Source organism: Raphanus sativus, chromosome 9 (assembly GCF_000801105.2).
Source record: "Raphanus sativus cultivar WK10039 chromosome 9, ASM80110v3, whole genome shotgun sequence".
NCBI classification, from domain to species: domain Eukaryota; kingdom Viridiplantae; phylum Streptophyta; class Magnoliopsida; order Brassicales; family Brassicaceae; genus Raphanus; species Raphanus sativus.
The window spans coordinates 18,345,406-18,368,274 of NC_079519.1; the positions used below are offsets into that span (position 1 = coordinate 18,345,406).

A 22,869-nucleotide genomic window follows, 5' to 3' on the forward strand; every position below is an offset into this window, starting at 1 on the left:
TATCTAATTGTATATATTCAGAAGAGTAGTTTTCCCTTTTCATCGTGTTACATAATTTAAAATTTTAATTTCTCTTTTGTTTTGTTTATAGTCTCTTTCGATTTTTAAAAAAATAATGAGATAATTTTTTAATCTCGTGTAATATCAATTGATGAATACATGAAAATTTAGAAAAACATTAATTAATTAGTTTTTGGAAAATGATTGAGTTTAATTTAGTTAATGCAATTTTGAATCTCTTTGTTTTCCCAGTGTACATAAAAACTATTTATGGTTTTATTAAATAAAAATTGGGAGTTCTGATTATTAAGTTTGTAATTATATTTAGTAAAATTGTTATGTCTGATTCTTTCAAATAAGTGATGTTACTACTAGTATTATTTTGGAATTCAAAGGAATGATGTCTAAAGAGATGGCTAAAATAAACCAAGATATGCTAATGCTAAGAGAAGATTAGGCTCCTAAAGTTGGAGAAAGCTTGAGCCAATATAAACGGAGGAAGATTTCAACAGTTGGCGTTAAACCCCATGTACCTGACCTGAATGTGAAACCTTGTTCTGATTCCGATGAGGAAGAAAAAGGAGAAATTACAAAAGCATTTTAGAATCTTTCAGGTTTAAAATCTCATGATGCATGTTATGTTGATCATAAGCTTTCGTACGAGCTTGAGGTCGAGATCTTTGCTCGTCTTCCATGCTTCGAATACTGGAAACTGCAGTTTCTTAACAAGAAAAATTAGCTATTGTTAAGAAGTTGTGAAATTTTCAGGGTGAGACAAGAAAGGGGACTTGTGAAACCCCATGTGATTTTGCATTCAGGGGGCTGAATCTAATTGTGAAATGTTTGATAAGGATTTTAAAACCTTTCGAAGACTTCTTAAAGTTCTTTCTTCTCACTATTGCTTTTTCTACAGTGATAAAGAAACAATTAGTGGGGGTACTCAACTAATTATCATAGGAAAAGAAGTTGAGGGAATTATGGTGTTTCACTATGAGCTAGAGAATCAAGCGGTTCAAAGGTCCTTCGATGATCAAACCGAGGGTCATGTACGGTTCTGCAAGCCATGGAAAACCGCATTTTTGCAGGAGTCATTCAAATGGATGACAATAGGAACCCTAATGTTGTGCGAACTGTAGAAAAGTATAATGCTGATACAAAAAGTTGGACTATGGTTAGTGGAATGCATAAAGCAAGAAAGTTCAGCTCAGGATGTTTCTTGCGTGGAAAATTTTATGTCATCGGTGGCAGAGATGAGAATAATAAACACCTCACTTGTGGAGAAAGTTATGATGAGACCACAAATTCTTGGGAATCAATACCTGACATTTTAAAATACATGAAATTCATCATGCCTTCTCAATCTCCGCCCCTTATTGCTTTGGATGATAACAATCTATACATGCTGGAGACATCTTTGAACGAGCTTCGTGTATATGATATTAACAAAAATGTTTGGAAGAAACTTGGTGTTGTCCCTGTGAGAGCAAACGCTGCTTTTGGTTGGGGGGTTGCGTTTAAATCGATGGGAGATATACTTCTGGTTATTGGAACTTCTCACTCTTGCATAGGACGGCAGCAGTCTATTCATGCTGTCCGTCTCCAGACGTGGAAGAGCAGCACTGGGAAGAACTAAAACACTGGTGTGATGGTGCTGAAATCCCACAATTCATTCATAACTGTTGTCTGATGTTTGCTTAAAGTTGTTTTCGAGGAAAACTTGGCTGTTTTGAATTATGCTTACAACAAGTTTTATGTTGTTTGTGTTTTTTGATTCTTTTGTTTTGAATGTGGGATACAAAGGTTGTTTTTTCGTTTATTTTAAGTGCTTCTGTTTATTCAAAAAAAAAAGATCAATGTTTTTTATGGAATGCTTATTGAATTTTATGGTTTTGTGTTTTCCGCTCTGCAGCCATGTAATTTCACTTAATCATGTTCAGTTAAACTTTTATATGGTTTCAGTTTGTTTTTCCAAAGTTTATAGGTTTACAAAATTATGTAACACATTAAAATCAAATCTAAATTTATTTGCTTGGTTTGGATGACTAGAGTTTTTAGGTTATTGATATACCATGGATTTTATCCGTTTTTAACCATGGTATACTAGTATTTTATTATATATTTAATCTGTTTTCTAGCATGTTAGGTATGTTTTCAGGTTCAGGAGCATTTTATGAGAAAGTGATGTTTTTGGAGCATTTTGGAGTACAAGAGATGATATACCCGAGTTGACCATTCAAGACTAAGTCGGAAGTCAACATTGCGGTTATAATCGATCGATACTCATCCTGAGTCGTCGATCGATGTAGCTGAGAAGATCCGCGTACTAGAAGATTATAATCGATCGATACACATCCAGTGTTGTCGATCGATATCGAGGACGAAATGGTTTAGCCGACTACTTCACCAAGACTTCACCAAATTACGAGATTGCCCCTGACAAGTTTTTAACCTAATGGAAATGCTTAAATATTCCTGCAAAGTGTCTTTTGACGGCAACCTTCGAAAGAAGCAAGCTTTTAACAACCCTCAAATCAGAGAGTGTGAGAGAGAGACTAGATTTTTATTTGTGTTGAGAGATTGGAGAGATTTCTCATCTCCTTTTGTATTTCTACTTTATTCTATCTATGCAATTCTTTCATCTATCTATTGTTATGAATTGCTTAGCTATGTCTGAGTAGTCTACTTGTTAGATCTAGGGTTCAAATAGGTTTGTGGGATTAGCCCCAAACTATAATTGCTAAGTTGTGATACTCATCAAATGGATTGCACCCTATGCTTGTTTTAAATTAGCTAACTAGAACATAGATCACTAGGATCTTTGATTATCTTGAATTATCCATTTGAGCTTGCCTGTCTCCCGTTGAGAAGAACGGCAGTTCCTCCTTGAGACCTTGTGGTCATATTTGGCTCGCGCCTAGGCAGATCTAGAAGCCGTCGATCGATATCCCAACAGGTGAATTGATCGGCGCTGCGAAAGGTGTATCGCTTGATATCTCAAAAGGATATCGACCGACTATTTTTATGTGTCATCATGCGAAAGGTGTGGCCAGAGATCTAGATAATTTAACCAGTGATACTTCACTTGAGTTAAGCGGCTGAGATCTATAGTATCATGCAAGCAACTTGTTAAAGCATTTATAGAGATTATAATCTCCATTCCTGAATAGAAACCCTATGTCTAGCACTCTTTATCACATTTAAACAACCCATCATATTGTTAGTTAGAGCAACTACCTTGCTCATTTTAGGAATTGTTACTTTTTATCTCCATCATATAAACCAACCTTGCCTAGGATTGATTAGTAGATTTTATTTAATTGGTTCCCTAGCTCCTCGTGATTCGATCCCTAAGTACTACAGTTGTACCTCTTATTTGAGAGAGTAAGCTCTACTGGGTAATTTGAGCACTATCAAATTTGGCGCCGTTGCCGGGGAGCTTTGATCGCCATTAGATTTAATCTTATTAATCTTAGGTTTTTCTTTTTACCCCCTTTCTAATTAATTTTTTTCTTGTCTTTTCAGGTACATGCCCAGCAGTACCAGAAGCAACAGGGAAAATCAACTATTATTCTCAGAAGATCCTGCACACTTGGAACGTTCAATCCGCAAAGACCTACGCTCTGCATCGATCGGTCGACTGATACTCACGTTCAACAGTCGACCGACACTCAGACAGAACCGTCGACCGATACCGTTCGCCGATCCACATCGTTCGATACTTCTAACCGTATATCGATCGACACTACTCCGCGAAGCATGGTCGCGATTGTTATTCTCACGCAGGGCGAGAATGGAAACCTGTACGACCAAGATGGTCATCTGCGTAATGCAACAGGTCAGAAGCTAGATGCACAGGGAAACATAATCCTTGAGCCTAAAGCTGAGGCTACAGAAATTCAGAAGCCGAACTTTGAACTCAAGCCTCAGTACTACTCTCATGTGTCTCAGATACCTTACTCTGGGCTATCACACGAGCATCCTATGGACCATCTGGAGAGGTTCGAGGATCTTATCGCTGTTATTCGTATGGATGGAGTCCCTGAGGACTACCTACTCTGCAAGCTCTTCAAATACTCACTGGTTGGAGAAGCTTCGCACTGGCTCAAGCAGCTACCTACAGGATCACTGACATCCTGGGCCGACATCAAAAACGCCTTCCTGCGTAATTTATTTGATGAGGCACGCGCTGAAGACTTAAGGAGCAAAATCGCTACTTTCGCGCAAAAGCCTAGTGAGACTTTTAAAGATGCGTGGATCAGATTTAAGTTCTTCCAGCGAGACTGTCCACACCATGGATTCAATGAAGTGCAGCTGCTAAGCACTTTCTACAGAGGTATCAGATGGCTCTTGATACTGCTAGTGAGGAGAACTTCAACACTAGGAATCCAATAGAGGCTGTGAGACTTATTGAGAACCTAGCCAATAGCAGCAGCACCAAGAACACTGACTCTGACAAGAAGAAATCGGTTGCAGCCATCAGGGAAGACCAGATGAATGAAGTCAGAGCCAAGATAGATGCTTTACATGCATTTCTGGGGCAGCCAGTCTTCTCAGCTGAAGAAGGAGAGGCTAGAGAAGATGATACAGAGGAAGATGTGAACTACATTGAAGGTACTGGATTTCAGAGATATGGAAACCAGAGTGGAAACAGAAACTCTTTTGGCAGTGGTCAGAAGAGTAACTACAACCAGAGTTCACAGTATATGAAACCCTTCACCAACACAAGGAACTACGGCAACTCAGCTTACCAAAACCCACCGCCACCCACCCAGGAGAGTAAATTTGATGCCATGATTGATAGAGTTCTAGAAGGACAGCAGAAGCTTACAGTAGACTTCAATGGGAAGATTGATTCTGTCTTCAACAATCTGACCACGAGGATAGACACCATTTGCACTCAAGTTAAGAAACTTAAGACACAGATTGTCCAGACTGAAGACTCTATCAGGAGAATTGGAACTTCTAAGGAAGTAGGAGAAGGAAATAGGAAACACCACGTCAATGCTATCATAGATGATGATTTTTGGCAAGTGGTGAAACAGGAGAAGCTACAAGAAGGAGACTATGAAGTGGAAAGTTCATTAAGTTTCGGTGGATCACAATGGTGTCGATCGACACCAACTAGTCCACATCGATCGACATCGAGTATGTCATTTCCGGATACGACTGCAGATTGTAACGCGGTTAGGATATTGACACATGCTGAAAATTCACGGCTTCTCATCCATACCCACCCACCCACACCTACAAAGATATCGATCGACGAGACAAGCCACTTATCGATCGACACAAAGACGAGAAACGTATCGATCGACCCTACTCACCACCTATCGATCAACACGCACCTCTCACATACTGAGTGCAACTACCATCGATAGACAGCAACCGAATAAATGCACTCAGACCCACACCGAAACCACAAGCTAACCCTACAGAAATCACTGGTAACCCTTCAGACACTACACCTATATCAGAGGGAACTGAAGGAAGAAGGTTAAGGAGTAGGAAGGAGAAGATTCCTAAGAACCTTAAGAGGGAAGCTAATGAAAAAGAGATTGATGGTTTCACTAAGAGAGTTATCAGAATCCCACCAGAGAAACCTTTTGAGGAGGTTTACTTCACAAGCAGATTGTGGATGTTCTTCAGAGAAACAAGGGAGACTGAAACTGACATTAGGAGAAGGTTTGACAATGTCAGAGAGGATATGAGGAAAAGGATTACTTTGGAGAAGAAGAGTGATCCTGGGAAGTTTGCAATACCCTGTGTAGTAAAAGGGATTGAATTTGCTCATGCACTATGTGACACTGGTTCATCAGTCAGCATCTTACCAAAGGTCATGGCAGACCATCTAGGCCTGCAAGTAGAGCCTTCACCAGAGATCTTTACATTCGTGGATTACACTCAGAAAAACTCTGGTGGCTTCATCAGAGACCTGGAGGTACATATTGGTAATGCTATCGTCCGTGTGGATTTTCATGTCCTTGACATCAAGCTAAATTAGAACTCTTCCCTCTTACTTGGAAGAGCATTTATGGCTACAGTAGGAGCCATATGTGACATGAACACCAACAGGATGTGCTTGACTATGATAGATCCAGAGATCCACTACGACCCTGTCAAGCTTGGCAAACCACCAGCCAAATCAGTGGTAAAAGATGATGATACTGGTATCATAGCAGTTTGTTATTGTGAAGTCGAGTACGAGACAGAGTACTCGGGATCGATCGACAGCACTTTAACATCATCGATCGACACTTGCAAGACAGAGGAGATCGACAACAAATACGGATCATCGATCGACAAAGACCCACCTGATGATGAACTCGATCTACCAGATCATTGCTACCCTAATTTCGCCATCCCACCCAGCCGAAAGGAAGATGATTACTTAGTAAGGAGTTGGGCAGATAGCGGATTTCATGAGAGTTTTGCAGTAGACATAGCCACCTCTTCCCACAGTGGAGACCACAGTGAAGAACATGATGCAGACTATTGGGAAGAGAGAGCTTGGGAAAATTACTTGGAGAATGACAGATTTGCAATTCGATTCCCACCATCGATCGACATCAAACGCCCACCATCGATCGATTATCTACTTCATCCAGCAAAACGACATCGTCCATCGATCGACATCGCCAGTATCACATCGATCGATATTAACCCGGACGACTTGAAGGACAAAATCGGAATTTCACCGATTAGGGCAACACATGGGTATAAAAGGTTGACAACTCAAGCCACGAAAATTCAAAACTTTTCACCTTCTACCCAGCAGCTTCCAGCATTCAGAAACTCATCAATGGAGGACTGCAACAACATGTACAATCGATCCAACCGTGCAGCTAGACGTGCACCATCGATCGCCACCACCACATCACCATCGATCGACGCCTTCAACAGAGCTCAACCTCGATCTCATGAACCTTACGATATCAGGAACGTTTCACTAACACCTGATGAATTTGGAATTTTCAGGGACACAGATGGCTATGCAAGAGCAATGGATGGAAGAGTTCTGCACATAACCAGAGAAGACGTAGCAGACATCCTCCAAGTTGCTAATGGACCAGAAAACCTGTTCACACAGCAACGTAGCCATCCAGACATCCTAGCTCACATCCAGGACAACCGCAACACCAACACAAGGGAGGATACAGTTCCTCAACAATTCGGTCAACCTAGGAATTCCGCATCGATCGACATCATTTCAACACCATCGATCGACGGCGGATATCCCGGATCGATCGACAGACCAAGAGTCAGATCGCCCGACCTACGATTGGAGTTTGGATGACGCGCCTTCAACACTGATGGATCCAGGAGATTCAGATGGGAAGCTAAGGATGAATATGGTGTCTACAGAGATGAGTTTGGCTATGCTAGAGGAGTTGATGGTGAGATCATCCAAGTTACCAAGAAGCAAGTAAAGAGAATTCTGGATAGAGCATCCATTTTTCACAAATGTTGCTTACGCCTTCCAGAACACACACGCTCTTACCATGCATACATACCACCACCAGTACCCTACAGTAGAGAGGAGATAGATGATATGGTGACTGATGTATGGAGAGCTCAGGCAGACCTTGAGGCGAACTTGCACACATTGGTGGAAGACACTTTCCAGCTTTTGGATGTCAGTTACAAGGACTTCCAGAATGATATGGCTGAGATAAGAGTGGAGCTTGGAAACATATTGACCATGCTTGAGAAAGAGGCTACGCCACCAGTATCGACCGACAGAGTACCTGTACCATCGATCGACATCGGCAAGACTACATCCATGGACCGACCAGAATGTTCATCACCTAAAAGAGATGAATGGGAGGTTGCTTACATCAATACACGGATTGGAGACGTCTACAGCCCTCTCAGCAACAATGTCGAATGGTTAAGCAAGAGGATCGATCTTCTACAGAACGAGCTAGCATCAATTCGCAAGAAAGATCAAGCTCAGAATGCTAATTTTCCATCGATCGACACACTGAACTCATCGTCGATCGACACAAGGTTCGCAGAACTGGAAGATAGGATGAAAGCATACGAAGAGAAGCATGATCTTTTAAGTTCACCTATCATGCGATACCTGGATACACTGTCACGACAGCTGGACAAACTAGAAAGAGATATGAGAATAGTTCAAGCTTATATTGATCTTCGTGACAGAAACGAAGCATCGATCGACAGGCCTAGACCAACATCGATCGACACCGAACCACCACCAGGAAAGAGAGCATGCACCACAGCAGAAGTTGATGAGATCAAACATAAGCTGTACGTAGCCATGAATTCTATGGAGGAGAGACTCATAGAACGAAGTGATGACATTGACAACACCCTCAACGGAAGAGTGACCAACCTCTGTAGAGCTACTGGTCTCTTGAAGAATGAGATAAGCAATATGCAGAGAATTCTTGCGTACCAAGGCCAACGCTCAGAATCGATCTACCCAGATGAAACTTTGTCGACCGACAGAGATCCCAGCGAAACGACCGACACACAAGTTGTAGCATCGATCGATACAGAATCCTTAGCGGTCCAAAATCAACAAATTCAAGACCAGCACGAAAAAGACCAACATGCAGAACTACCTGAGCATTCTAGATTTGATTTCTATCAGCATCAGTTAGACACGGAGGATTTGGTCAGAAGGTTGCAAGTCATCAAAGCAGATTTAGCAAAGATATCTCCTAGATGGACAAAATCAGATGATGCCACAAGAAGCTTCACTGCTGCTGAGTCCAAAGATGAGGGAAGTGTTTGCCCACCAGCAAACAACAACCCCCACTGCACCCCATGAGTCACTCACCTACCACAGTCAAGCTAAATGACTATAACAAAGCGCTGAGTGGGAGGCAACCCACTATTAGGTTTTCTTTTATTTTACTTTATTTTATTTATTTTTCATTTTTGCTTTTATTTTTCGGATTTATTTTGCAGTTTTTATTAGATCTAAGTAGAATGATGATTCCATTGACCGACATTCACCATTCATATCGCTCGACACCACACGACCATTACTAACGATCGACGTATACCACTACGAATCGATCGACACCTTGTCGATCAGGTTTATTCATTCTACCTAGTTATACTTATTATTTATGATTTATTTTACCTCACCACCGGCTGTGTTATACTGGGACAGTGTAATTTAAGTCTGTGGGGGAGTTTACTAATATGTGTTTTTATTTTGTTTTTTTTATTTAAATTGTTTTTCAAAATTATTTTTCGCATAAGTATTAAATAAGGAACATTGATATATATTTATATTTGATTGTCTGACCACTCTTTAGCACCATTCTAGATTACTGACTGCAGATAGTACTAAAGATGCTAAAGTGGATCAACCTGCCATCTATATTCACTAGCTAAGATTGTTTGAAGGAACCAAAGCTGACCTCCAATACTAATACTGACCTATTTGCTTGTCTTGGGGCTTGGAAATCACTGGATCGGAATCCTCTTACAAGTCTGGAAGGTAAAAAGTCTGTGTGTTTCTGGTTCCCTTCCTTCTCTCTCTTCAGCGTCTCGAGATCTAAGTTTATGTTATAAAAGATTGAAATGATTTCTTGAGAGGCAGAGGGGTAGGAGTGTCTCCCGCGACCCCAGTATTCTAAATCTCAAGGATAATCACACATTGTGGAAACGAGGGATAGGTGGAGTACCGAACCCCATTATTCGCTACACTTTGCCAAAAATGTATGAGTTACAATGCAAATGTCAATGAGATGGACTAGATGACCTATGTGGCATCGAAACCTGTTGAAATTGAAACTAATAAGAGATTCAGAGAAGAGAGATGAGGGGAGAAAGGGATCAAAGAAGACTACATGTGTGTTCAGATACTTGTTTGAGTTGAATCCATGTGTCCTTTGATCGATACTCCCAAGGTAAAGCCTGCACTTTTATTTTATGTTAAGAAATGAGGTTAGTAGAGGGGAATGTCAGATGAGATTTGCTAAGTTGTTGACTAGATGAGTTTGGTTGCTAAGCTAGGATAAAGCATAATGAACTTCTGTGATTAGGATGTTTAGACATGAATTGCAAACCCATAGAGTGATGACTTCAATATTTTTAATCTTTGAGTTCCTGCTATTTTCAAACCTTTTCCAAAGACTACTGTTTTTGCTTGAGGACAAGCAAAGGAGTAAGTCTGTGGGAGTTGATATACCATGGATTTTACCCGTTTTTAACCATGGTATACTAGTATTTTATTATATATTTAATCTGTTTTCTAGCCTGTTAGGTATGTTTTCAGGTTCAGAAGCATTTTGTGAGAAAGTGATGTTTTGGAGCATTTTGGAGTACAAGAGATGATATACCCGAGTTGACCATTCAAGACTAAGTCGGAAGTCAACATTGCGATTATAATCGATCGATACTCATCCTGAGTCGTCGATCGATGTAGCTGAGAAGATCCGCGTACTAGAAGATTATAATCGATCGATACACATCCAGTGTTGTCGATCGATATCGAGGACGAAATGGTTTAGCCGACTACTTCACCAAGACTTCACCAAATTACGAGATTGCCCCTGACGAGTTTTTAACCTAATGGAAATGCTTAAATATTCCTGCAAAGTGTCTTTTGACGGCAACCTTCAAAAGAAGCAAGCTTTTAACAACCCTCAAAGCAGAGAGTGTGAGAGAGAGACTAGAGTTTTATTTGTGTTTGAGAGATTGGAGAGATTTTTCATCTCCTTTTGTATTTCTACTTTATTCTATCTATGCAATTCTTTCATCTATCTATTGTTATGAATTGCTTAGCTATGTCTGAGTAGTCTACTTGTTAGATCTAGGGTTCAAATAGGTTTGTGGGATTAGCCCCAAACTATAATTGCTAAGTTGTGATACTCATCAAATGGATTGCACCCTATGCTTGTTTTAGATTAGCTAACTAGAACATAGATCACTAGGATCTTTGATTATCTTGAATTATCCATTTGAGCTTCCATGTCTCCCGTTGAGAAGAACGACAGTTCCTCCTTGAGACCTTGTGGTCATATTCGGCTCGCCCTAGGCAGATCTAGAAGCCGTCAATCGATATCCCGACAGGTGAATCGATCGGCGCTGCGAAAGGTGTATCGCTCGATATATCAAAAGGATATCGACCGACTCTTTTTCTGTGTCATCATGCGAAAGGTGTGGCCAGAGATCTAGATAATATAACCAGTGATACTTCACTTGAGTTAAGAGGCTGAGATCTATAGTATCATGCAAGCAACTTGTTAAAGCATTTATAGAGATTATAATCTCCATTCCTGAACAGAAACCCTATGTCTAGCACTCTTTATCACATTTAAACAACCCATCATATTGTTAGTTAGAGCAACTACCTTGCTCAGTTTATGAATTGTTACTTTTTATCTCCATCATATAAACCAACCTTGCCTAGGATTGATTAGTAGATTTTATTTAATTGGTTCCCTAACTCCTCGTGATTCGATCCCTAAGTACTACAGCTGTACCTCTTATTTGAGAGAGTAAGCTCTACTGGGTAATTTGAGCACTATCAGTTATTTGGTTTTTAACCATAAACCATGGTTGTATTAATTTTTTTTTAATTCCTATTTTATTTTATATGGTTAGATAATGGAGTTACTACACATAGAATTTACTAATTTAGTTTAGGTAATTTTGATATAACAATTGTATTATATTTTATATGAACCCAAATGGGATTATTTTCATAGAAATCAATAATTAGAAATAAGCAAGCAAGCGTTATGAAGATGTGCTTATTCATCTATAAATAATAGTAAGAATAACGTATTTATTTTTATAATATTATTTATCAGTGTAATATTAGCAGCTTGATCTCCATAACTATCTACTAAATAATCCCAATTTCAAAATTCTTTATTATTTATCCGTGAGAAACAATTTGACTTCACTATATTTTGTTTCTTTGAAGACTATTTACGAAATTCTCTGAAGCTATAGGAGAATCAGGTTTTTATTCATAGAAGTGTGACATTGTTAGCTACCTAAAAAGTTATCCGAGAAACAATAAATATCTATTGCATTGTAATAAAGAATACATTTTTTTCCTATTCTGCGAGTAACCAAATACAGTTCGGTTCGAGTAAGGTTAATCAGTTTTGTTTATAAAGTGTATGTGTTATATATACAAATATAACTTGATTGAAGAAAAAAATATACAAATGGACTTTCATGATAACTGTAAAGTAATATTTTAATTTGAAATGCAATCATCTTATTTCGGAAGTGTTAACTTTGTTATTTATTAAGTTCTTTAATAACGCATGCATATTTTTAAATGTTACAATAAATTAAATAAGTAAGTTAATTGATAGCAAAAAAATTCAACTTAATAATTATTCTGAAACAATTTAAAAAACTTAGTCAAATCTGCAAATAGACACTAACTAGTAGTCTTTTGATGTTTGTGAAAGATTTGAACAAACTGATTAAAGTTTAATTATAATTTTTAGAGAATTTATTACTTGTATTTAACGTTGAATAAGCATGTTGCATTACTATGGAAACAAAGTTAAGAAAAAGATTATAATAATGGAAGAGAATTCAGAATAGATATACTATATATATCTGAGGAACAGAGTCAGAATTTCCTATTTATCTTGTCAATAAACTAAATATAACTGAGATTCAAGTGTGCGTTCAATAAACATGAGATTTTAAAGTACACATGCAATTTTTATAAAAATCTAATCAATAATTAAAATTATTAGTTATTCAGATTTTTATACTATATCAACATCATAAAATATATTTATCTTTGTCTTAATATGCTTGAAATTATAATTTATATCAATTTCATATTCTATAAGTTTTTAAATGGTTAAAATTTATAATCTTAAAAATCTTCTAATTGTATCTATTAAGAAGAGTAGTTTTCCCTTTTCATCGTGTTACATAATTTAAAATTTTATTTTCTCTTTTGTTTTCTTTATTGTCGCTTTGGATTTTGTTAACAATAATGAGATAATTTTTTAATCTCGTGTAATATCAATTGATGAATACAAGAAAATTTAGAAAAACATTAATTAATTAGTTTTTGGAAAATGATTGAGTTCATTTAGTTAATGCAATTTGGAATCTCTTTGATTTCCCAGTGTACATAAAAAATATTTATTTTTTAATTAAATAAATATTGGGAGTTCGGATTATTAAGTTTTTAATTATATTTAGTAAAACTGTTCTGTCTGATTCTGTCAACTAAGTGATGTTACTAATAGTATTATTTTGGAATTCACAGGAATGATGTCAAAAGAGATGGCTAAAATAAACCAAGATATGCTAATGCTAAGAGAAGATCAGGCTCTTAAAGTTGAAGAAAGCTTGAGCCAATCTAAACGGAGGAAGATTTCAACAGTTGACGTTAAACCCCACGTACCTGACCTAAATGTGAAACCTTGTTCTGATTCCGATGAGGAAGAAAAAGGAGAAATTATAAAAGCATTTCAGAATCTTGCAGGTTTAAAATCTAATAATGCATGTTATGTTGATCATAAGCTTTCGTACGAGCTTGAGGTCGAGATCTTTGCTCGTCTTCCATGCTTCGAATACTGGAAACTGCAGTTTCTTAACAAGAAAAATTTGCAATTGTTAAGAAGTTGTGAAATTTTCAGGGTGAGACAAGAAAGGTGACTTGTGAAACCCCATGTGATTTTGCGTTCAGGGGCTGAATCTAATTGGGAAATGTTTGATAAGGATTTTAAAACCTTCCGAAGACTTCCTAAAGTTCCTTCTTCTGACTATTGTTTTTTCCACAGCGATAAAGAAACAATTAGTGTGGGTACTCAACTAATTGTCATAGGAAAAGAAATTGAGGGAATTGTGGTGTTTCTCTATGAGCTAGAGAATCATAAGTGGTTCAGAGGTCCTTCGATGATCACACCGAGGGTCATGAACGGTTCTGCAAGCCATGGAAAAACCGCATTTTTTGCAGGAGGCATTCAAATGGATGACAATGGGAACCCTAATGTTGTGCGAACTGTAGAAAAGTATAATGCTGATACAAAAAGTTGCACTATGGTTAGTGGAATGCATAAAGCAAGGAAGTTCAGCTCAGGCTGTTTCTTGCGTGGAAAAGTTTATGTCATCGGTGGCAGAGATGAGAATGATAAACACCTCACTTGTGGAGAATGTTATGATGAGACCACAAATTCTTGGGAATTGATACCTGACATTTTAAAAGATATGACATTCATCATGCCTTCTCAATCTCCGCCCCTTATTGTTGTGGTTGATAACAATCTATACATGCTGGAGACATCTTTGAACGAGCTTCGTGTATATGATATTAACAAAAATATATTTGGAAGAAACTTGGTGTTGTCCCTGTGAGATCAAACGCTCCCTTTGGATGCGGGGTTGCGTTTAAATCGATGGGAGATGGACTTCTGGTTATTGGAACTTCTCACTCTTTGCATAGGACAGCAGCAGTCTATTTGTGCTGTCCATCTCCAGACGTGGAAGAGCAGCACTGAGAAGAATTAAAACATTGGTGTCGTGGTGCTGAGATCCCACAGTTTATTCATCACTGTTGTGTGATGTTTGCTTAAAGTTGTTTCCGAGGCAAACTTGACTGTTTTGAATTATGCTTACAATAAGTTTGTGGCCGTTTGGACCCAAAACAAGTGAAGTTGTGGTTTTATGTTGTTTTTGTTTTCTGATTTTTTTTTGTTTTGAATTTGGGATACAAATGTTTTTTCGTTTATTTTAAGTGCTTCTGTTTATAAAAAAAAAAAATCAATGTTGTTTATGGAATGCTTATTGAATTTTATGGTTTTGTGTTTTCCGCTCTACAGCCATATAATTTCATTTAATCTTGTTCATTTAAACTTTTATATGGTTTACAAAAGTTATATAACACATTAAAATCAAATCTAAATTTATTTGCTTGGTTTGGATGACTAGAGTTGTAGGTTATTTGGTTTTTAACCATAAACCATGGTCGTATTAATTTTTTTAATTCCTATTTTATTTTATATGGTTAGATAATGGCGTTACTAAACATAGAATATACTAATATAGTTTCGGTAATTTTTATATAACAATTGAATTATATTTTATATGAACCCAAATAATAATCAATAATTAGAAATAAGCAAACAAACATTATGAAGATGTGCTTATTTATCTATAAATAATAGTAAGAATAATTTTTTTATTTTTATAATATTATTTATCAGTGTAATATTAGCGGCTTGATCTCCGTACCTAGCTACTAGATAACCCCAATTTCAAAATTCTTTATTATTTATCCGTGATCAACGATTTGACTTCACTATATTTTGTTTCTTTGAAGACAATTTAAGGAACTCTATGAAACTATAGGAGAATCAGGTTTTTGTTCGTAGAAGTGAACATTGTTAGCTACCTAAAAAGTTATCCAAGAAACAATAAATATCTATTGCATTGTAATAAAGAATACATTTTTTCCTATGCCGAGAGTAACCAAGCACAGTTTGGTTCGAGTCAGGTTAATCAGTTTTGTTTATAAATTGTATATGTTATATATACAAATAGAACTTGATCGAAGAAAATAAATATACAAATGGACTTTCATGATAACTGAAAAGTAATCTTTTAATTTGAAATGCAATCATCTTATTTTAGAAGTGTTAGCTTTGTTATTTATTAAGTTCTTTAATAACGCATTCATATTTTTAAAAGTTACCATGAATTAAAATAAGTAAGTTAATTGATAGCAAAAAATATTCAAAATATTCAACTTAATAATTATTCTGAAACAATTAAAAAAACTTAGTCAAACCTGCAAAGAGTCACTAATTAGTAGTCTTTTGATGTTTGTGAAAGATTTGAACAAACTGATTAAAGTTTAATTACAATTTTTAGAGAATTTATTACTTGTATTTATGGTAGAACGTTGAATAAGCATGTTGCATTACTATGGAAAGAAAATTAAGGAAAAGATTATAATAATGAAAGAGAATTCAGAATAGATATACTATATATATCTGAGGAACAGAGTCAGAATTTCCTATTTATCTTTTCAATAAACTAAATATAACTGAGATTCAAGTGTGCGTTCAATAAACATAAGCTTTTAAGGTACACATGCAATTTTTATAAAAATCTAATCACTAATTAAATTATTAGTTATTCAGATTTTTATAATATATCAACATCATAAGATATATTTATCTTTGTCTTAATATGCTTGAAATTATAATTTATATCAATTTCATATTCTATAAGTTTTTAAATGGTTAAAATTTATAATCGTAAAAATCATCTAATTGTATCTATTAAGAAGAGTAGTTTTCCCTTTTCATCGTGTTACATAATTTAAATTTTTATTTTCTCTTTTGTTTTCTTTATAGTCGCTTTGGATTTTGTTAAAAATAATGAGATAATTTTTTAATCTCGTGTAATATCAATTGATGAATACAAGAAAATTTAGAAAAACATTAATTAATTAGTTTTTGGAAAATGATTGAGTTCATTTAGTTAATGCAATTTGGAATCTCTTTGATTTCCCAGTGTACATAAAAACTATTTATTTTTAATTAAATAAATATTGGGAGTTCGGATTATTAAGTTTTTAATTGTATTTAGTAAAACTGTTCTGTCTGATTCTGTCAACTAAGTGATGTTACTAATAGTATTATTTTGGAATTCACAGGAATGATGTCAAAAGAGATGGCTAAAATAAACCAAGATATGCTAATGCTAAGAGAAGATCAGGCTCTTAAAGTTGGAGAAAGCTTGAGCCAATCTAAACGGAGGAAGATTTCAACAGTTGACGTTAAACCCCACGTACCTGACCTGAATGTGAAACCTTGTTCTGATTCCGATGAGGAAGAAAAAGGAGAAATTATAAAAGCATTTCAGAATCTGTCAGGTTTAAAATCTAATAATGCATGTTATGTTGATCATAAGCTTTCGTACGAGCTTGAGGTCGAGATCTTTGCTCGTCTTCCATGCTTCGAATACTGGAAACTGCAGTTTCTTAACAAGAAAAATTTGCAATTGTTAAGAAGTTGTGAAATTTTCAGGGTGAGACAAGAAAGGGGAGTTGTGAAACCCCATGTGATTTTGCGTTCAGGGGCTGAATCTAATTGGGAAATGTTTGATAAGGATTTTAAAACCTTTCGAAGACTTCCTAAAGTTCCTTCTTCTGACTATTGCTTTTTCCACAGCGATAAAGAAACAATTAGTGTGGGTACTCAACTAATTGTCATAGGAAAAGAAATTGAGGGAATTGTGGTGTTTCGCTATGAGCTAGAGAATCATAAGTGGTTCAAAGGTCCTTCGATGATCACACCGAGGGTCATGTACGGCTCTGCAAGCCATGGAAAAACCGCATTTTTTGCAGGAGGCATTCAAATGGATGACAATGGGAACCCTAATGTTGTGCGAACTGTTGAAAAGTATAATGCTGATACAAAAAGTTGGACTATGGTTAGTGGAATGCATAAAGCAAGGAAGTTCAGCTCAGGCTGTTTCTTGCGTGGAAAATTTTATGTCATCGGTGGCAGAAATGAGAATGATAAACACCTCACTTGTGGAGAATGTTATGATGAGACCACAAATTCTTGGGAATTGATACCTGACATGTTAAAAGACATGACATTCATCATGCCTTCTCAATCTCCGCCCCTTATTGCTGTGGTTGATAACAATCTATACATGCTGGAGACATCTTTCAACGAGCTTCGTGTTTATGATATTAACAAAAATATTTGGAAGAAACTTGGTGTTGTCCCTGTGAGATCAAACGCTGCCTTTGGATGGGGGGTTGCGTTTAAATCGATGGGAGATAGACTTCTGGTTATTGGAACTTCTCACTCTTTGTATAGGACAGCAGCAGTCTATTTGTGCCGTCCATCTCCAGACGTGGAAGAGCAGCACTGGGAAGAATTAAAATATTGGTGTCGTGGTGCTGAGATCCCACAGTTTATTCATAACTGTTGTGTGATGTTTGCTTAAAGTTGTTTCCGAGGAAAACTTGACTGTTTTGAATTATGCTTACAATAAGTTTGTGGCTGTTTGGACCCAAAACAATTGAAGTTGTGGTTTTATGTTGTTTGTGTTTTCTGATTTTTTTTGTTTTGAATTTGGGATACAAATGTTTTTTCGTTTATTTTAAGTGCTTCTGTTTATGAAAAAAAAATCAATGTTGTTTATGGAATGCTTATTGAATTTTATGGTTTTGTGTTTTCCGCTCTACAGCCATATAATTTCACTTAATCTTGCTCATTTAAACTTTTATATGGTTTCAGTTTGTTTTTCCAAACTTTACAGGTTTACAAAAGTTATATAACACATTAAAATCAAATCTAAATTTATTTGCTTGGTTTGGATGACTAGAGTTTTAGGTTATTTGGTTTTTAACCATAAACCATGGTTGTATTAATTTTTTTAATTCCTATTTTATTTTATATGGTTAGATAATGGCGTTACCAAAAATAGAATATACTAATTTAGTTTCGGTAATTTTGATATAACAATTGTATTATATTTTTTATGAACCCAAATGGTATTATTTTCATAGAGGAGTGGAAAAATAATGAAGTTATCAATAATTAGAAATAAGGAAACAAACGTTATGAAGATGTGCTTATTTATCTATAAATAATAGTAAGAATAACGTTTTTATTTTTATAATATTATTTATCAGTGTAATATTAGCGGCTTGATCTCCGTAACTAGCTACTAGATAACCCCAATTTCAAAATTCTTTTTTATTTATCCGTGATCAACGATTTGACTTCACTATATTTTGTTTCTTTGAAGACAATTTAAGGAACTCTATGAAACTATAGGATAATCAGGTTTTTGTTCGTAGAAGTGAACATTGTTAGCTACCTAAAAAGTTATCCGAGAAACAATAAATATATATTGCATTGTAATAAAGAATACATTTTTTCCTATGCCGAGAGTAACCAAGCACAGTTTGGTTCGAGTCAGGTTAATCAGTTTTGTTTATAAATTGTATATGTTATATAGACAAATAGAACTTGATCGAAGAAAATAAATATACAAATGGACTTTCATGATAACTGAAAAGTAATCTTTTAATTTGAAATGCAATCATCTTATTTTAGAAGTGTTAACTTTGTTATTTATTAAGTTCTTTAATAACGCATACATATTCAAATATTCAACTTAATAATTATTCTGAAACAATTAAAAAACTTAGTCAAACCTGCAAAGAGTCCTAATTAGTAGTCTTTTGATGTTTGTGAAAGATTTGAACAAACTGATTAAAGTTTAATTACAATTTTTAGAGAATTTATTACTTGTATTTATGGTAGAACGTTGAATATGCATGTTGCATTACTATGGAAAGAAAATTAAGCAAAATATTATAATAATGGAAGAGAATTCAGAATAGATATACTATATATATCTGAGGAACAGAGTCAGAATTTCCTATTTATCTTTTCAATAAACTAAATATAACTGAGATTCAAGTGTGCGTTCAATAAACATAAGCTTTTAATACACATGCAATTTTTATAAAAATCTAATCACTAATTAAATTATTAGTTATTCAGATTTTTATACTATATCAACATCATAAAATATATTTATCTTTGTCTTAATATGCTTGAAATTATAATTTATATCAATTTCATATTCTATAAGTTTTTAAATGGTTAAAATTTATAATCGTAAAAATCATATAATTGTATCTATTAAGAAGAGTAGTTTTCCCTTTTCATCGTGTTACATAATTTAAATTTTTATTTTCTCTTTTGTTTTCTTAATAGTCGCTTTGGATTTTGTTAAAAATAATGAGATAATTTTTTAATCTCGTGTAATATCAATTGATGAATACAAGAAAATTTAGAAAAACATTAATTAATTAGTTTTTGAAAATGATTGAGTTCATTTAGTTAATGCAATTTGGAATCTCTTTGATTTCCCAGTGTACATAAAAACTATTTATTTTTAATTAAATAAATATTGGGAGTTCGGATTATTAAGTTTTTAATTATATTTAGTAAAACTGTTCTGTCTGATTCTGTCAACTAAGTGATGTTACTAATAGTATTATTTTGGAATTCACAGGAATGATGTCAAAAGAGATGGCTAAAATAAACCAAGATATGCTAATGCTAAGAGAAGATCAGGCTCTTAAAGTTGGAGAAAGCTTGAGCCAATCTAAACGGAGGAAGATTTCAACAGTTGACGTTAAACCCCACGTACCTGACCTGAATGTGAAACCTTGTTCTGATTCCGATGAGGAAGAAAAAGGAGAAATTATAAAAGCATTTCAGAATCTTGCAGGTTTAAAATCTAATAATGCATGTTATGTTGATCATAAACTTTCGTACGAGCTTGAGGTCGAGATCTTTGCTCGTCTTTCATGCTTCGAATACTGGAAACTGCAGTTTCTTAACAAGAAAAATTTGCAATTGTTAAGAAGTTGTGAAATTTTCAGGGTGAGACAAGAAAGGGGACTTGTGAAACCCCATGTGATTTTGCGTTCAGGGGCTGAATCTAATTGGGAAATGTTTGATAAGGATTTTAAAACCTTTCGAAGACTTCCTAAAGTTCCTTCTTCTGACTATTGCTTTTTCCACAGCGATAAAGAAACAATTAGTGTGGGTACTCAACTAATTGTCATAGGAAAAGAAATTGAGGGAATTGTGGTGTTTCGCTATGAGCTAGAGAATCATAAGTGGTTCAAAGGTCCTTCGATGATCACACCGAGGGTCATGTACGTTTCTGCAAGCCATGGAAAAACCGCATTTTTTGCAGGAGGCATTCAAATGGATGACAATGGGAACCCTAATGTTGTGCGAACTGTTGAAAAGTATAATGCTGATACAAAAAGTTGGGCTATGGTTAGTGGAATGCATAAAGCAAGGAAGTTCAGCTCAGGCTGTTTCTTGCGTGGAAAATTTTATGTCATCGGTGGCAGAGATGAGAATGATAAACACCTCACTTGTGGAGAATGTTATGATGAGACCACAAATTCTTGGGAATTGATACCTGACATGTTAAAAGACATGACATTCATCATGCCTTCTCAATCTCCGCCCCTTATTGCTGTGGTTGATAACAATCTATACATGCTGGAGACATCTTTGAACGAGCTTCGTGTATATGATATTAACAAAAATATTTGGAAGAAACTTGGTGTTGTCCCTGTGAGATCAAACGCTGCCTTTGGATGGGGGTTGCGTTTAAATCTATGGGAGATAGACTTCTGGTTATTGGAACTTCTCACTCTTTGCATAGGACAGCAGCAGTCTATTTGTGCCGTCCATCTCCAGACACGGAAGAGCAGCACTGGGAAGAATTAAAATATTGGTGTCGTGGTGCTGAGATCCCACAGTTTATTCATAACTGGTGTGTGATGTTTGCTTAAAGTTGTTTCCGAGGCAAACTTGACTGTTTTGAATTATGCTTACAATAAGTTTGTGGCCGTTTGGACCCAAAACAATTGAAGTTTTGGTTTTATGTTGTTTGTTTTTTCTGATTTTTTTTTGTTTTGAATTTGGGATACAAATGTTTTTTCGTTTATTTTAAGTGCTTCTGTTGATGGAAAAAAAGATCAATGTTGTTTATGGATTTGTTATTGAATTTTACGGTTTTGTGTTTTCCGCTCTACAGCCATATAATTTCACTTAATCCTGTTCATTTAAACTTTTATATGGTTTCAGTTTGTTTATCCAAACTTTATAGGTTTACAAAAGTTATATAACACATTAAAATCAAATCTAAATTTATTTACTTGGTTTGGATGACTAGAGTTTTTAGGTTATTTGGTTTTTAACCATAAACCATGGTTGTATTAATTTTTTTAATTCCTATTTATTTTATATGGTTAGATAATGGAGTTACTAAACATAGAATATACTAATTTAGTTTCGTTAATTTTGATATAACAATTGTAATATATTTTATATGAACCCAAATGGTATTATTTTCACAGAGGAGTGGAAAAATAATGAAGTTATTAATAATTAGAAATAAGCAAACAAATGTTATGAAGATGTGCTTATTTATCTATAAAAAATTGTAAGAATAACGTTTTATTTTTATAATATTATTTATCAGTGTAATATTAGTGGCTTGATCTCCGTAACTAGCTACTAGATAATCCCAATTTCAAAATTCTTTTATATTTATCCGTGATCAATGATTTGACTTCACTATATTTTGTTTCTTTGACGACAATTTAAGGAACTCTCTGAAGCTATAGAAGAAACAGGTTTTTGTTCGTAGAAGTAAACATTGTTAGCTACCTAAAAAGTTATCCGAGAAACAATAAATATCTATTTCATTGTAATAATGAATACATTTTTTCCTATTCCGAGAGTAACCAAATACAGTTTGGTTCGAGTCAGGTTAATCAGTTTTGTTTATAAATTGTATGTGTTGTATATACAAATATAACTTGATCGAAGAAAAAAAAACTTGATCGAAGAAAATAAATATACAAATGGACTTTCATGATAACTGGAAAGTAATCTTTTAATTTGAAATGCAATCATCTTATTTCGGAAGTGTTAACTTTGTTAATTATTAAGTTCTTTAATAACGCATACATATTTTTAAAAGTTACAATGAATTAAAATAAGTAAGTTAATTGATAGCAAAAAATATTCAAAATATTCAACTTAATAATTATTCTGAAACAATTAAAAAAAACTTAGTCAAACCTGCAAAGAGTCACTAATTAGTAGTCTTTTGATGTTTGTGAAAGATTTGAACAAACTGATTAAAGTTTAATTACAATTTTTAGAGAATTTATTACTTGTATTTATGGTAGAACGTTGAATAAGCATGTTGCATTACTATGGAAAGAAAATTAAGCAAAAGATTATAATAATGGAAGAGAATTCAGAATAGATATACTATATATATCTGAGAAACAGAGTCAGAATTTCCTATTTA

The 22,869-nt window shown here is 35.0% G+C and overlaps 1 non-coding gene and 4 pseudogenes across 1 annotated transcript; 4 read left to right on the forward strand and 1 right to left on the reverse strand.

Moving 5' to 3' along the window:
• The first annotated feature begins 400 nt into the window (after positions 1–400).
• On the forward strand, positions 401–1,698 carry LOC108827037 (F-box/kelch-repeat protein At3g27150-like; annotated as a pseudogene).
• A 2,492-nt stretch (positions 1,699–4,190) lies between these two features.
• Positions 4,191–4,298, reverse strand: LOC130500517 (small nucleolar RNA R71). Its single transcript, XR_008939138.1, has one exon. It is a non-coding gene; the product is annotated as a small nucleolar RNA R71 (small nucleolar RNA).
• An 8,909-nt stretch (positions 4,299–13,207) lies between these two features.
• LOC108830357 (F-box/kelch-repeat protein At3g27150-like) lies at positions 13,208–14,484 on the forward strand (annotated as a pseudogene).
• A 2,119-nt stretch (positions 14,485–16,603) lies between these two features.
• Positions 16,604–17,878, forward strand: LOC108826988 (F-box/kelch-repeat protein At3g27150-like; annotated as a pseudogene).
• A 2,120-nt stretch (positions 17,879–19,998) lies between these two features.
• LOC108827042 (F-box/kelch-repeat protein At3g27150-like) lies at positions 19,999–21,272 on the forward strand (annotated as a pseudogene).
• The last annotated feature ends 1,597 nt before the right edge of the window (positions 21,273–22,869 follow it).